The following is a 13,899-nucleotide window of genomic DNA, read 5'->3' as shown; positions in this document are numbered from 1 at the left end:
TGACTCCCGCTTGTCGGCCAGATTTTTGCTCAAAAGAATCACCTTCTGAGGGAGCTACCCCCGACTCTCAGCTAAAGAGGTCCCTCCAGTGGCTGTTCCATTTTCTCCAACATGTATGTTGTCTGTCTCCTTTTTTTTTTCTTTGAGACAAGGTCTTGCTCTGTTGTCCAGGCTGGAGTGCAGTGGCAAAATCATGGCTCACTGCAGCCTTGACCTCCTGGGCTTAAGGGATCCTCCCACCTCAGCTTCCTGAGTAGCTGGGACCACAGGTGCGTGCCACCATGTCTGGCTAATTTTTTACTTGTAGAGATGAGACGTTGCCCAGGCTAGTCTCCAACTCCTGGGCTCAAGCGGTCCTCCCACCTCAGCCTCCCAAAGTGCCAGGTTGGCTTAGTTCACTGCCACTTCCACAGTGCATGAGCTAAGGCCAAAGCTCCATGAAGAGCTGATGAATGAATTAATGAATGCTAACAGCGAAGTAATAACATAGGATGTTAAATGGAAAAAGAAATGATTCCCCTTAGCTCTGGCTGGGGTCATGTTGGGTCACGGACTGTGTCAGCCATAGACGGGGATCAGAGAAGGACACCAGTGAACACATAACCAGCATCTGCCGCATCCCAGAAGTTCAGGGTGAAAACCAGGGAGTGACTCCCACAGGGGCCACCTGGGTGGAAAGGGGGCCTCCCCTCCAAGAGCTGAAAGACTGGGGAGGGGAGGGTTAAGTCAGGGAAATGTGCGCGGGTGGGGAGCCTCCGAGATCCACGGGTTGACTCCTGGAGTCTTGCCTGAACCCAGCTGGCCTCTGCTCCCGCCACAAGATCTGTTTACTAAGCACCTGCTGTGAGCCCAGCGAAAGAAAACAGAAATCTGTTTTCTGGCGTAAACAGACAGATGGCACCCTGAAGGCCCCCTCCCCAGGGTCCCCATTCCCCAGTCAATCGTCCTCCCAAGGGAGCTGTGACCTGGTCACCAGAGGGGCAGACATCCGCCCCAGCACTGTCGTTAGGCTGTGAAAATCAAGAGGGAGCTCGTTCAAAATGCCCACTCCAGAGACGCTGCCGGGCACAGGGGCCTGAGGCCCCATGGTGAGAGGCGCAAGGGGTGCAGGGCCTCATCCCCGCACAGCATCCGGCGGCCCTGCCTCCGTGGCCAGCGCAACTGCGCGCTCGGGGCCTCAGTTTCCCCATCCACACAATGGAGATAGTTCCGACTCGGCAGGGCTGCAATGAAGACGAAACCGCGTCCCACACGAGGAGGGCAGTGCAGGGCGGGGCCCGCACGCAGGAGCTGCAGAGGGCATCTGCGGGGGGCAGCGGCCGTCGCGAGGGCCTCCCACGGCCGCCCGCGGAGCGAGGGGACCCCGACCGGCGGAGGGACGGCTGCGCCCTACAGGCCGCTGCGCCCTGCAGGCCACTGCGCCCGGGCAGGCCTCGGCCTCCTGTCGCACCCCCGGCCCGCAACAATCCGGGCAGGATGTGCGGCAGGACGCGGCGGGGCATCTGCGGAGCCCGTCGGGAACGCTCTCTTGGCCTTCGGCGCCGGGCAGCGGCGGGCGCGGCGCCCACAGCGCCCCTAGCCCCGGGACATGGCTCCAGCCCGCCCCCAGACGAGTGGCCTCCTTCGCCGGAAGCGCGTCCGTCCAGCCCCCGGGCACGCGCGCACCGCCGGACTCCTACCTTCGCACGCTTTCTCCGCAGCCGCTGCCGCCGAGGCCGAGCTGGCCGGACCGGATGGGGCGGAGCGGGACATCCCCGCCTAGAACCGGGGCCGGAGCCTGCGCCGCGCGGATGAGAGGCAGGCCGGGACGGAAGCGAGGCCAGGGCGGAGGCGGAGGCGGGGGCGGGGCCGGGCGCCGGGGGCCGCGGGTCTGCGGCGCTTACAGGTGCCTCCCTGGGCCAAAACTCCTAGTGCGCCTTCCAGCTTGCCGTGTCGCACCGCCTGGCAAGCCAGGCTCCTCCTGCACGCGCGGAGGATTCCAGGGGAAGGAACCACGACCACCAAGGCCTCCCAGTTGCAAGACTGCAGCGCAGGATCGAAACCCCGACCCGGCTGCAGAGTCCCCCTGCGGTCTGGCCCGGCCTTAAAGGCCTGCAACTCCTGAGCACTGACCTATCGCCCAGCCAGACCGAGGGGACGTTTCATGCCAGCCCCGTCACAGCCCCCAGCGACGATCCCGGAGCTTCGGTGATTTGACTGGTCAGAGAGAATGCCTTTGTTTTCCTGACTGGCGTGCAGTCCTGGGGAAGGCACTCTGGCCTCATTTTGTTCGCGAGACTCAACCCGGCGGCGCGCCTGTCTCCTGCCCTTTCTACTGTAACAATATGTTCGTTTCACCCCCTCACTGGGCTTCGACCTCCTGTTATTGAAGGCATGGGATGAAATCATTCTTTTTTTTTTTTTTTTTTAATGGAGTCTCGCTTTATTGCCCAGGCAGTGGTGTGATCTCAGCTACATGCAACCTCCGCCTCCCGGGTTCAAGAGATTCTCCTGCCTCGGCTTCCTGAGTAGCTGGGACTACAGGCGCCCGCCGCCACGCCAGGCTGATTTTTTTTTTTTTTTTTTTTGAGATGGAGTCACCCAGGCTGGAGTGCAGTGGCGCGATCTCGGCTCACTGCAAGCTCCGACTCCCCGTTTCCCGCCATTCTCCTGCCTCAGCCTCTCTGAGTAGCTGGGACTACAGGCGCCCGCCACCACGCTTGGCTAATTTTTTGTATTTTTAGTAGAGACGGGGTTTCACCGTGGGCTCGATCTCCTGACCTCATGATCCGCCCGCCTTGGCCTCCCAAAGTGCTGGGATTGCAAGCGTGAGCCACCACGCCTGGCCAAATTTTTGTATTTTTAGTAGAGACGGGGATTCACCATATTGGCCAAGCTGGTCTCAAACTCCTGACCTCGGGATCCACCCGCCTCGGCTTCCCAAAGTACTGGGATTACAGGCGTGAGCCACTGCACCCGGCCGAGATCATTCATTTTCAAAGGGAGAGGCAGCTCTGAATCTCCAGGGCTAAAAGAGGGATGTGTTTGCTTTGAAAAAGCATGTTTAATGATTCTGTGTTTTTTCCAAACTCAGTACCCAGAAAGAACGGCCAGCAGGCCCGCAGCTGATGCTTGCTTCTGTGTTTCCTGCGTGGTAGGAGGGAAGCAGTGGACGTTTCATCTTCGTCAAGAGGAACCTGTTTGTGACATCTGAAACACTGCACTAAAGGCTGCCAGTGTGCCCTTCGGGCTCTGAAACCTGACCCAGTGCAAGCAAGACTGTGGCCTGGACCAGGGCTGAGAGCTGTTCGTCAGGAGAGATTCGGGCCATTCCCTGGGGTTTGGGGTGGAAGGGTGATGTTACCAAGATTGGAAGGAAGGGCACATTTTCCCTGAGGTGTCCCTGGCCCAACTGCAGGAGGGCTGACTGACATCTGCCAGTATGCACAGCCGGCCCCTGGATGCCCAGCATGGCCCAGGTCTGTGTGACCCTGTCTGGAGTCCCCAGACTTGCTATGTCCCTACCCAGGCCCTGGTGGGCTCATGACCTCACCAGTCCAGTTCTGATGCTGCCTGTCCCTGTCAAGCCCACTCCAGTGTTCATATAACCAGGGCTGGGCTCAGGCCTGTGTCCTTGCCTCTCCCTCCAGGGGACCTTGGGTCTCCCTTGGTGACAGTACCTGCACCCTGCGGGCAGCCTGCACTGGCTGTGAACCACACTGCCGCCTACTTCCTCTTTTATGTTCCCGCTCTGTCCATTGTCCCCTCTGAACACTCCCGTGAAGCAGGTTCTAGGATCATCTCCATTTTACAGAAGGGGAGATTGAGGATCAGAGACATGCAGTCATTTGCCCAAGGACACACAGCAGGAAGTTCAATGGCTTCCAATCCCATGCTCTTTCCTCTACACCATGCTGCCTCACTTGAGGTTTTAACGGGGGACAGCAAACACAACTCCTCCCCCCTTGACCCTCTCACTCCCAAAGCCCACAGGACCCTGCCACAGGGAGGCACATACCTCCTTGGGGGGGCCTCCAGCTCCCCTCTCTGTGAAGAGCCTACGTTCCCTGCTGTGCTGAGTCCTTGGCTCTGCTCAGCTCAGCCTGACCGGGCTGCGGTCATTTGAATCCCCAGTGCTGCCACCCACTGGTCACCCTGTCCTGTCACCAGGTGGTGACTGGCCCAGTGACCCCCCAAGACCACCTGCCAGAAAAGAATCATGCCAGGTGCTCACCTGCTCACTGCAGAGGGCTCTAAATCTGCAACTCAGGTAACAGGGAAACAAGTAACTGATTGGAGTTACCACCCTCAGGTTGCTAAGGCCAAGTGCCTGCCAAATCCAGCGGCTCGGCTGGAGTGGACTCTGCCCACCATCAGCAAAACCACATTCACCAGGAGGCTTAGAGGACAGTGCTCTGGTTAACTGGATTTGCTGGGCATCTGAAGGCTAACTTGCAGAGTCTTTCTATCATGCCAGACTTTAACAGCAAAAAGTTAGAAAGACCTAAACGTTTAGCAGTAGGGGACTTGTATAATAAACCATGGGTTATTCATATAATGGGATACTGATGTCATTCCAAATGTTATAGAAGAACATTCAATGACTCGACAGATGGTTATGATATACTAAGTGAAAGGTTCAGAAGAGTAATACAGAATAAGCCCATACTGCAAAAAAGAAATTTTTTTTTTTTTTAATTTTTTTTGAGACGGAGTTTCGCTCTTTTCACCCAGGCTGAAGTACACTGGCGCAATCTCGGCTCACTGCAACCTCTGCCTCTTGGGTTCGAGCAATTCTCCTGCCTCAGCCTCCCAAGTAGCTGGGATTACAGGCACCCGCCACCACGCCCAGCTAATTTTTGTATTTTTAGTAGAGATGGGGTTTCACTGTGTTGGCCAGGCTGGTCTCGAATTCCTAACTTCAAGTGATCCACCCACCTCGGCCTCCCGAAGTGCTGGGATTACAGACACGATCCACCAGCCCAATAATTCACTCCTGACCCAATGATTTAAAAAAAAAAAAAATTGTAGGCCAGGTGCGGTGGCTCACAATATACTACATTTGTAGACATTTTGGTGCCTTAATGTCAGCAAGGGTTGCACAAGTTTTGATAGGCATGTATTCCAGAGATGTGTAGAAATTCTAGTTACTGGCCAGGCACGGTGGCTCACGCCTGTAATCCCAGCACTTTGGGAGGCCAAGGCGGTGGATCACGAGGTCAGGAGTTCAGGACCAGCCGGGCCAAGATGGTGAAACCTCGTCTCTACTAAAAATACGAAAATTAGCCGGGTGTGGTGGCGGGCGCCTGTAATTCCAGCTACTTGGGAGGCTGAGGCAGAGAATTGCTTGAACCCGGGAGATGGAGGTAGCAGTGAGCTGAGATTGCGCCACTGCACTCCAGCTGGGGAAACAGAGCAAGACTCTGTCTCAAAAAAAAAAAAAACAGACATTCTAGTTACTTATAGATTTTTGGGAAAGAAGCCTGGAACTAGATTCTTGCTTTAGATAATAAGGAAGTCTAATTGCCTCTAAATTCCTCAGATAAGGAGTTTTGCCTCTCGATGGTCTGCTTTACAGCCACCAGGTGATTTTTGCTAGCCTCAGTGACCTTTTATGTGTAGGAATTTTTTTTTTTTTTGACACAGAGTCTCACTCTGTTGCCCAGGCTGGAGTGCAGTGGCGCAACCTCGGCTCACTGCAACCTCCCCTCCTAGGGTTCTAGCGATTCTCCTACCTCAGCCTCCCGAGTAGCTGGGATTACAGGCACGCACCACCATGCCTGGCTCATTTTTTTGTATTTTTAGTAGAGATGGGGTTTCGCCATGTTGGCCAGGCTGGTCTTGAACTCCTGACCTCAGGTAATCAACGCGCCTTGGCCTCCCCAAGTGCTAGGACTACAGGCGTGAGCCACCATGCCCAGCCCTAGGGGTGGGCTTTTTTTTTTTTTTTTGAGACAGGGTTTCACTGTCGCCCGGGCTGGAGTGCATGGAGAGCAGTTGTTCCAGCATAGTGATTACATGGTTTTTATATCATTCCATTTTCTTTCCTTTGTTGGCTTATTAGCTATAACTCTTTCTTTCTTCTGGTCTACTGCTCCCCGACTTCTTTTCCTGCTTTTGCTTTTTCAGTGAGGGCTTCAGGGTTTCCAGAATACATCTTTATCAGTGCCATCTAGTGACATTATACCTCCCCTTCTGGCCGTTATGCTAGTGTGGTCATGTAATTTGATTTTAGACATGTTATAAACCCCAGAATCCATTATTATTGCTTTTGTTTAATTGGTCAAATTGTTTTAAAAGATTTAAATAATAAGAACATAGATATTTAACTGTGTACATACCGATTTCCAGTAGTCTCCATTTCTTTGTGTAGATCCAGATTTCTGTCTGGTATCCTTACCTTTAGGCCTGGAGGACTCCTTTTGCATTTCTTGTAGTGTGGGTTGCTGAATTCTTTCATGTTTTGTATGTCTTTAAATGTCCTTATTCCAGTCACATTCTTGAAAGATTTTTCATTTTGACATAGAATTCTAGGAAAACTTTATTTCTTTCAGTACTTTAGGATGTTGCCACTTTGTTTTTGTAAAACTGGCATAAAGTGGGCTTCCTGTACTTGTTATATAATTTTTGGAATGTGTATTTAAGTTAAAAACATTAAAATGGGCTGGACGAGGTGGTGCACGCCTGTAGTCCCAGCACTTTGGGATGGGGAGACAGGGGGATTGCTTGAGGCCCAGAGTTGGAGACCAGTATGGGCAAGATTGCAAGACCCTGTCTCTCTGTCTCTCATACACACACACACACACACACACACACACACACACACACACACACACACACACATATACAGACATCATGAATGTCTTAGATTCATCGTAAGTTCCACCAACAGGGCACTTAAAGTAAAATGTGCCCAACCTGAGGGTCAAACCTACCTGCTGACATGCAGTTTGTGTTTGTGAGACATTCTCAACAGCATTTGCTTTCCCTAGCATAGTGGTTTTCGTGTTTTCCTCACACCTGAATGTCTTAAGTGCAAAACCTGTCAGAAATCATTTCCTTTGCTAAAAGATTCTAAAATATATATATATTTTTTAGGCCGGGTGTGGTGGCTCATGCCTGTAATTCCAGCACTTTGGGAGGCCAAGGTGAACGGATCATGAGGTCAGGAGATCGAGACCATGGCTAACATGGTGAAACCCCGACTCTACTAAAAATACAAAAACAAAATTAGCCGGGCATGGTGGCGGGCGCCTGTAGTCCCAGCTACTCTGGAGGCTGAGGTGGAAGAATGGCGTGAACCCAGGAGGTGGAGCCTGCAGTGAGCTGAGATTGTGCCACTGCACTCCAGCCTGGGCAACAGAGTGAGACCCTGTCTCTAAATAAATAAATAAAGTAAAAATTTTTTTTGACATCAGCTCACTGCAACTTCCACTTCCCATGTTCACAGGATTCTCCTGCCTCAGCCTCATGAGTAGCTGAGACTACAGCCCTGCACCAACACACCCAGCTAATTTTTGTATTTTTAGTAGAGACAGAGTTTCACCATGTTGGCCAGGCTGGTCTCGAACTCCTGACCTCAAGGAATCTGCCCACCTCTGCCTCCCGAAGTGTTGGGATTACAGGTGTGAGCCACCGCACCCAGGCTAAAATACTCTTACTTCAAGGAAAAGTGCATTAAAAATAAACTTCTCAGTTGCATCCCTGGAATCCATAGAAAGCCCAGGAGAGACAATCAAGTGCTACAGGATCAAACATTAAACAGGGGAGGACAAAGCGTGGCTTCCTAACTAGGAGTCAGGGCAAAGTTATCTGCTTTGGTTTCCAATGGAGACCGGAACTCGGTTCACCTGCAAAGGGAGGATGCGGCCCAGAGGAGGTGGACTTTCTCTTCATGGTGCCTTCAGATAGGAAATCTCCTAGGATTTCTTTCTTTCACTTTGATCTACTCCCAATGCTCCCTTTCTGTTTCTTCAATACCTTTTTTGGATGCCTAATGTGCAGGACCTAAGGGGCTGGTGCCCTTCCCTACCCTTCCTGCCTGGGTGTCTTCAGCACTGGAGCTCACCCAGAACGTTACTGCCTGCTAGAGACAGTGAGACGACCAAGGAGGGCGGCGGGTGCAGTGGGAACTACAGAGTCACCATGTACCTGTGCCTCGTGGGCTCCTAGCAAATTGAATAAACACCCCCGAAGCATGGCACCAGTTCCAAGTATAATTACTACTTGGCTCTATGAGCTGAGTGCACGTTCCCCCCAGCATGGAAATCCTACAAACTCCCATGAATGCCATAATGAAAAGCAGGGGCTGGCCAGGTATGATGGATCACACCTGTAATCCCAGTGCTTTAGAAGGCCGAGGTAGGGCGGATCAGTTGAGTCCAGGAGTTGGAGACCAACCTAGGTGACATGGAGAAACTTCAACTCTTAAAAAAACAAAACAACCACCACCACAACAAAAACAACAGAAATTAGCCAGCTGTGGTGACTCGTGCCTCTGCTACTCCAGAGGCTGAGGTAGGAGGATCACTCGAACCAAGATGCCACCAGATACAGTGAGACTCTGTCTCAGGGAAAAAGTCAAACAAACAAACAAACAAAAAAGAGGCTGTGTAAGAGGTGATTCTGGGGACAGCAGAAAAACACTAAGGTTTTCAAGTGGTGTTAAAAGCCAGTAGGCCTTGGGGACCATTGAGCAATCTACAAAGCAGGGAAGCCTAGATCCCTGAGCTCCACCTGCCGAGTACCACCACAGCTAACATGAGAGACCTCCCCCACAGAGACTGAAATTTGCCTCCCGAGGAAACAAGTGACTACAGACATCTGTCCCAGGACAGGAAACAAGAAAACAAGGTCTCACAAAAACAGAAACAGCTGACCACACCATACAATCACTGAGACCGAGGCTGCGGCTATAGGTGAAAAAAAAAATGCCGTCTATTATTCATACCATGAAAGACCAGGGGAATGTGTGAATGCAGTCTCCTACTACTGTTGTGGGAATCAGGAGAACGGAGAGACCAACGGGTGGAACAGGAGGATTTATTGACTGCACTCAGGCCCAGTGGATTAAAATCCAAAGGCTGAGCCCTGAACAAAGACAGGGCTTGACTTTATACACACTTCTGAAAGGGGGTCAGCTAGGCACGGCAGGAATTTGATGGCACGAAACTTGTGGGGCAGGCAAGAGGGCTTACAGAAGCAGAACAAAGGCAGCTAATCAAACTGTGACAGGTCTTGCAACACAAGTATAGCTGGTGACCTTGCAGCTGCACTGAAGGGAAATCAGGAACTTAACAAAACTTGAATAATTAGAAATGGAAAGGGGGAAAGAGAAGGTAGTAAAGGCATTTGTTGTTTCCTTCTGTTATCCTTGCTAGGGGCTGACTGTTGAGGGAGTCTCCGGAACTCATTCCTCGGGGCTCTGATTTTCAGATAGTGTAATTAAGAATCTGCTAGGGCTCTATCTATTGCAGGTCTTGGAGTCAGCCAAGTACAGGAAAACTTGTCTTTTCCTTTTAACTTCTGCCTTATTACTACAAGTTGTGCAGCACACCATGCCTGGTTTTCATCAGCAATATTTCCTGAGGTTACAGAAAGATTTCTAATCCTGGGAGGAAACACTCCCTTGAAGCAAAAGTGTTCTCCCCCAAAAAATGCAAGGAGCTATCTTCTTGATAGCCAGGCAGATAATTCTCAGGTTTTGCCCCACAGAATCTCTATCTAAAATAGAACAGTGGTCATGCCTAGTGAAAAGTTTGAGGGAACTCGCCCAATGTTGGGTTTCTTCAGAGCCATATATATATAACCAAATATCCTAAAAGACACTGCCCTTCATCATTCCATGCTGTTAGACATTTATAGGACCATGGATGGTGATCTCCTCCAGACAAAAATAAATGCTGGTGCAGAACAGGTAAATGCATTATAATTTGAGTACATCAGCTTTTGGGCATTTTATTTATTTATTTATTTTTATTTATTTATTTATTTTTTTTTTTTTTTTTTTTTTTTTTTTTGAGACGGAGTCTCGCTCTGCCGCCCAGGCTGGAGTGCAGTGGCGCGATCTCGGCTCACTGTAAGCTCTGCCTCCCGGGTTCACGCCATTCTCCTGCCTCAGCCTCTCCGAGTAGCTGGGACTACAGGCGCCCGCCACCACGCCCGGCTAATTTTTTGTATTTTTTTAGTAGAGACGGAGTTTCACCGTGGTCTCGATCTCCTGACCTCGTGATTCGCCCGCCTCGGCCTCCCAAAGTGCTGGGATTACAAGCGTGAGCCACCGCGCCCGGCCAGCTTTTGGGCATTTTAAACCATAGGTCAGACATATTAGAGCAAGAGGCCAGGTTGATAGCAAGAGGGAGTGTTTTTCTTTTAATTTTCCAATAGCAAAGTGATGTTTGCCACTGTCATTTCAGAGTGAGGTGACAATTTGTTGTTGTTTGGTTTTGTGGGTTTTTTGTTTGTTTGTTTTTGAGACAAGGTCTCCCTGTCACCCAGGCTGGAGTGCAGTGGCATGATCAGGGTTTACTTCTGCCTTGACCTCTCGAATTCAAGCAAACCTCCTTACTAATCCTCCCAAGTAGCTGGGACTACAGGCGCATGACCCCACACCCTGGGATGTGAACTGGGATTTGATGTTTTCAGTTGGCTCCCTAATGGAATAGGCTCCCTTACTCTTCTAGAATCAGATTGTCTTCATGATTATCATTCTTGTGTGCATTATATTTCTACTACCCTGCTATTTCTTTTTCTATTTTTCTTTTTATTTTTTTCTTTGTGAGACAGAGTCTCGCTCTGTCTCCTAGGATGTATTGCACTGGCAGGATCTCAGCTCACTGCAACCTCCACCTCCCAGGTTCAAGCAATTCTTTTGCTTCAGCCTCCTGAGTAGCCACCTGGCTAATTTTTGTATTTTTAGTGGAGACAGGGTTTCACCATGTTGGCAGGCTGGTCTCGAACTCCTGACCTCAAGTGATCCACCCACCTCAGCCTCCCAAAGTGCTGGGATTACAGGCATGAGCTACCATGCCTGGCTCTGAAACCATTTTAGTTAAGCAAAGACAGATTTGTCTGGCTTTTTAGTACATTGCTGAATTATCCTCCAATCTATATTTTTAGGAAGGACCTGGGGAATGGCAACATGGAGATATTTGGCTAAAATGTGAACCTTTCATGTTCCACTTCAGTCTCTTTTTGAAAATCCTTCCAATTTGCCTTTTGCAACCAGTTAGTGGCCTTGCCTTCTTCACCAGCATGTGAATTAATTGATAAAGATCGAATATTTGGGCTCAAAGGTTTCAACAGTTAAGTCAAATTTTCTGCCAAAGCCTATAGGATCTTGGAGCCTGCTTTAGAAACAGAAGAGTGAAATGTATTTAAGTTCAGATCAGAGAAGTCCTTTACAATATTCTTAATTCAAGTTTAGGTGAAGCGGTATGTACAATGGTAGGCTCCCCTCTTCCTGTGGGTTTGGGTTTTACCTTGAAAGGGGCTGTCAGAACAGAAGTTTCAGGGAAGGGGCCAGAGCCTTGGGGACTTTCCTCAGGTGATGGTGAGGGAAGAAGAGGCAAGGCAGGACAGGAAGGCTCAGGTAAGAAAGACTATGCAGGTGCAGGGGCAGGAGGAGAAGGAGCAGGTGGAGACGAAAGAGACAAAGCCTCCTCAATATTTCTCAATTCAGAAAATGTGTCAGTTTACCTCCTTCAGCTTCCTTCCTCAATGGAGGCAATTTTCTCAGCTCTTTTAGAAATTTTAGAAATTTAGACATTTCTAGGTCTCATTGGAAGTAAGTCTCCCATTTAATTTGTCTGGTTCTAAAACCAGATTTCTCTCTCTCTCTCTCTCTCTTTTTTTTTTTTTTTTTTTGAGACAGGGTCACCCAGACTGGAGTGCAGTGGTGTGATCTCCGCTTACTGCACACACCACTTGCTGCATGACAGCCAATAAGTGGAGGGTTGAGGTGTAGGGACAGGGAAGGCGACTTTATTCCAGAGAGCCACCAAACTGAACAGATGGTGAACTAACATCCTAAAGAACCATCTTCAATTAATTCGATTTTCAGGCTCCTTGTACGTTAGGGAAGGGAGGAAGAAGGAGGCGGTTGAGGTGAAGAGGTCTGACAATGACAGACATATGGGCTGCAGTGAGAGCCCAAGGGGATGGTGAAAATTCCTTGTCCTTTGTCAGGTCACACTGCTCTTATAAATCTTCAACATAACACTGTTACTTGTGTATAAAACCTCTATCTTCTTAAGAGTTAGTTTGGGGAAGGGCTTATTATCATCTGTGCTTTAAAGTTAAACTGTAAGCTAAATCCCTCCCATAGATAGCTTGGCCTATGTGCAGAAATAAGAAAAAGCAGTTAGCCTGAAAGATATCACCACAGGGTAGGAAGGGTTAGGAGAAAATGCAGTTAGTCATGCTAGGCATCCTTTTCATTGCTATATATTTAATTTACTTGAACACATAATTTTAATTTTTTATACTTTATTTTTATTTATTTATTTATTTTTGAGACAGAGTCTCACTCTGTTACCACCCCAGGCTGGAGTGCAATGGCGCAATCTTGGCTTAGTGCAACCTCTGCCTCCTGAGTTCAAGCAATTGTCCTGTCTCAGCCTTCTGAGTAGCTGGGATTACAGGAGCCCCCCACCATGCCCGGCTAATTTTTGTATTTTTAGTAGACACAGGGTTTCACCATGTTGGCCAGGCTGGTCTCAAACTCCTGACTCCGGGCTCCCAAAGTGCTGGGATTACAGGTGTGAGCCACCGCTCCCAGCCTAACCAAGATTATTAAACCATCCTAATTTGTCAAAAGAGTCACACTGATTTTTAAAAAATAATGTAATGGGCCAGGTGCAGTGGCTCATGCCTGTAACTCCAGCACTTTGGGAAGCTGTAGCAGGTGGATCACGAGGTCAGGAGTTCAAGACCAGCCTGACCAACATGGCGAAACCCCGTGTCTACTAAAAATACAAAAATTAGCCAGGTGTGGTGGTGTGCGCCTGTAATCCCAGCTACTCATGAGGCTGAGGCAGGAGAATTGCTTGAACACGGGAAGCAGTTGCAGTGAGCCGAGATTGCACCACTGCACTCTAGCTTAGGAGACAGAGTAAGACTACATCTCAATAAATAAATAAATAAATAAATAAATAAATAAAATAATGTAATGAACTTTTTCATGTCTTTATATAATAAATATTACATTATTTAAATTGTTCAAAAGCATCAACGATTCCTCTCTGCTATCAACTTCATTTCATTTATTTTATTGTACCTAACTACCAAGACCATTAATTTAATCTACAGCTAAATCTATTATTTTTTCATGTCAGAAATTCAACAAGAAAATTTTTCGCTAATGAAACCTCACATTTCAAGCATAAGTAGGCTGGGCGAGGTGGCTCACACCTGTAATCCCAGCACTTTGAGAGGCCGAGACAGGTGCATCACTTGAGGTCAGGAGTTTGAGACCAGCCTAGCAAACATGGTGAAACCCCGTCTCTACTAAAAATATAAAAATTAGCTGGGCGTGGTGGTGTGCACCTATAATCCCAGCTACTCTGGAGGCTGAGGCAAGGAAATAGCTTCAACCCGGGAGGCAGAGCTTGCAGTGAGCTGAGATGGCACCACTGCACTCTAGCCTGGGCTACAGAGCAAGACTCTGTCTCAAAAATAAATAAATAAATAAATAAGCATAAGTAGTAAAAAAAAAAAATTAAAAAATAAGGCACAGGGTCTTGCTCTGTTATCCGGGCTAGAGTGCAGCAGGGCAATCATAGCTGACCAACTTGGAACTTCTGGGCTCAGGCAATCCTCCTGGCTCAGCTTGCCTTGTATGTTTTTAGAGATGAGGTCTTGCCCTGTTGCCCAGGCTGGTCTCCAACTGCTGGCCTAAAGCAATCCTTCCACCTCAGCCTC

The 13,899-nt window shown here is 49.3% G+C and overlaps 1 protein-coding gene and 1 long non-coding RNA gene across 2 annotated transcripts in view; one reads left to right on the top strand and one right to left on the bottom strand.

Annotated features, from left to right (window-relative positions):
* Positions 1-13,899, bottom strand: part of LOC129472521 (neuroblastoma breakpoint family member 1-like) — a 705,345-nt gene that overhangs the window by 322,816 nt on the left and 368,630 nt on the right. The gene's annotated exons all lie outside the window — the stretch shown is intronic.
* LOC134735639 (uncharacterized) lies at positions 1,836-4,534 on the top strand. The gene is made up of 2 exons (XR_010118948.1): positions 1,836-2,199; positions 3,074-4,534. It is a non-coding gene; the product is annotated as an uncharacterized lncRNA (long non-coding RNA).

This window comes from Symphalangus syndactylus, chromosome 22, assembly GCF_028878055.3.
Source record: "Symphalangus syndactylus isolate Jambi chromosome 22, NHGRI_mSymSyn1-v2.1_pri, whole genome shotgun sequence".
In the NCBI taxonomy this organism is placed as follows: domain Eukaryota; kingdom Metazoa; phylum Chordata; class Mammalia; order Primates; family Hylobatidae; genus Symphalangus; species Symphalangus syndactylus.
Note: the sequence above shows the minus strand (reverse complement) of the source record. Positions and strands in the feature narration are given on the sequence as shown.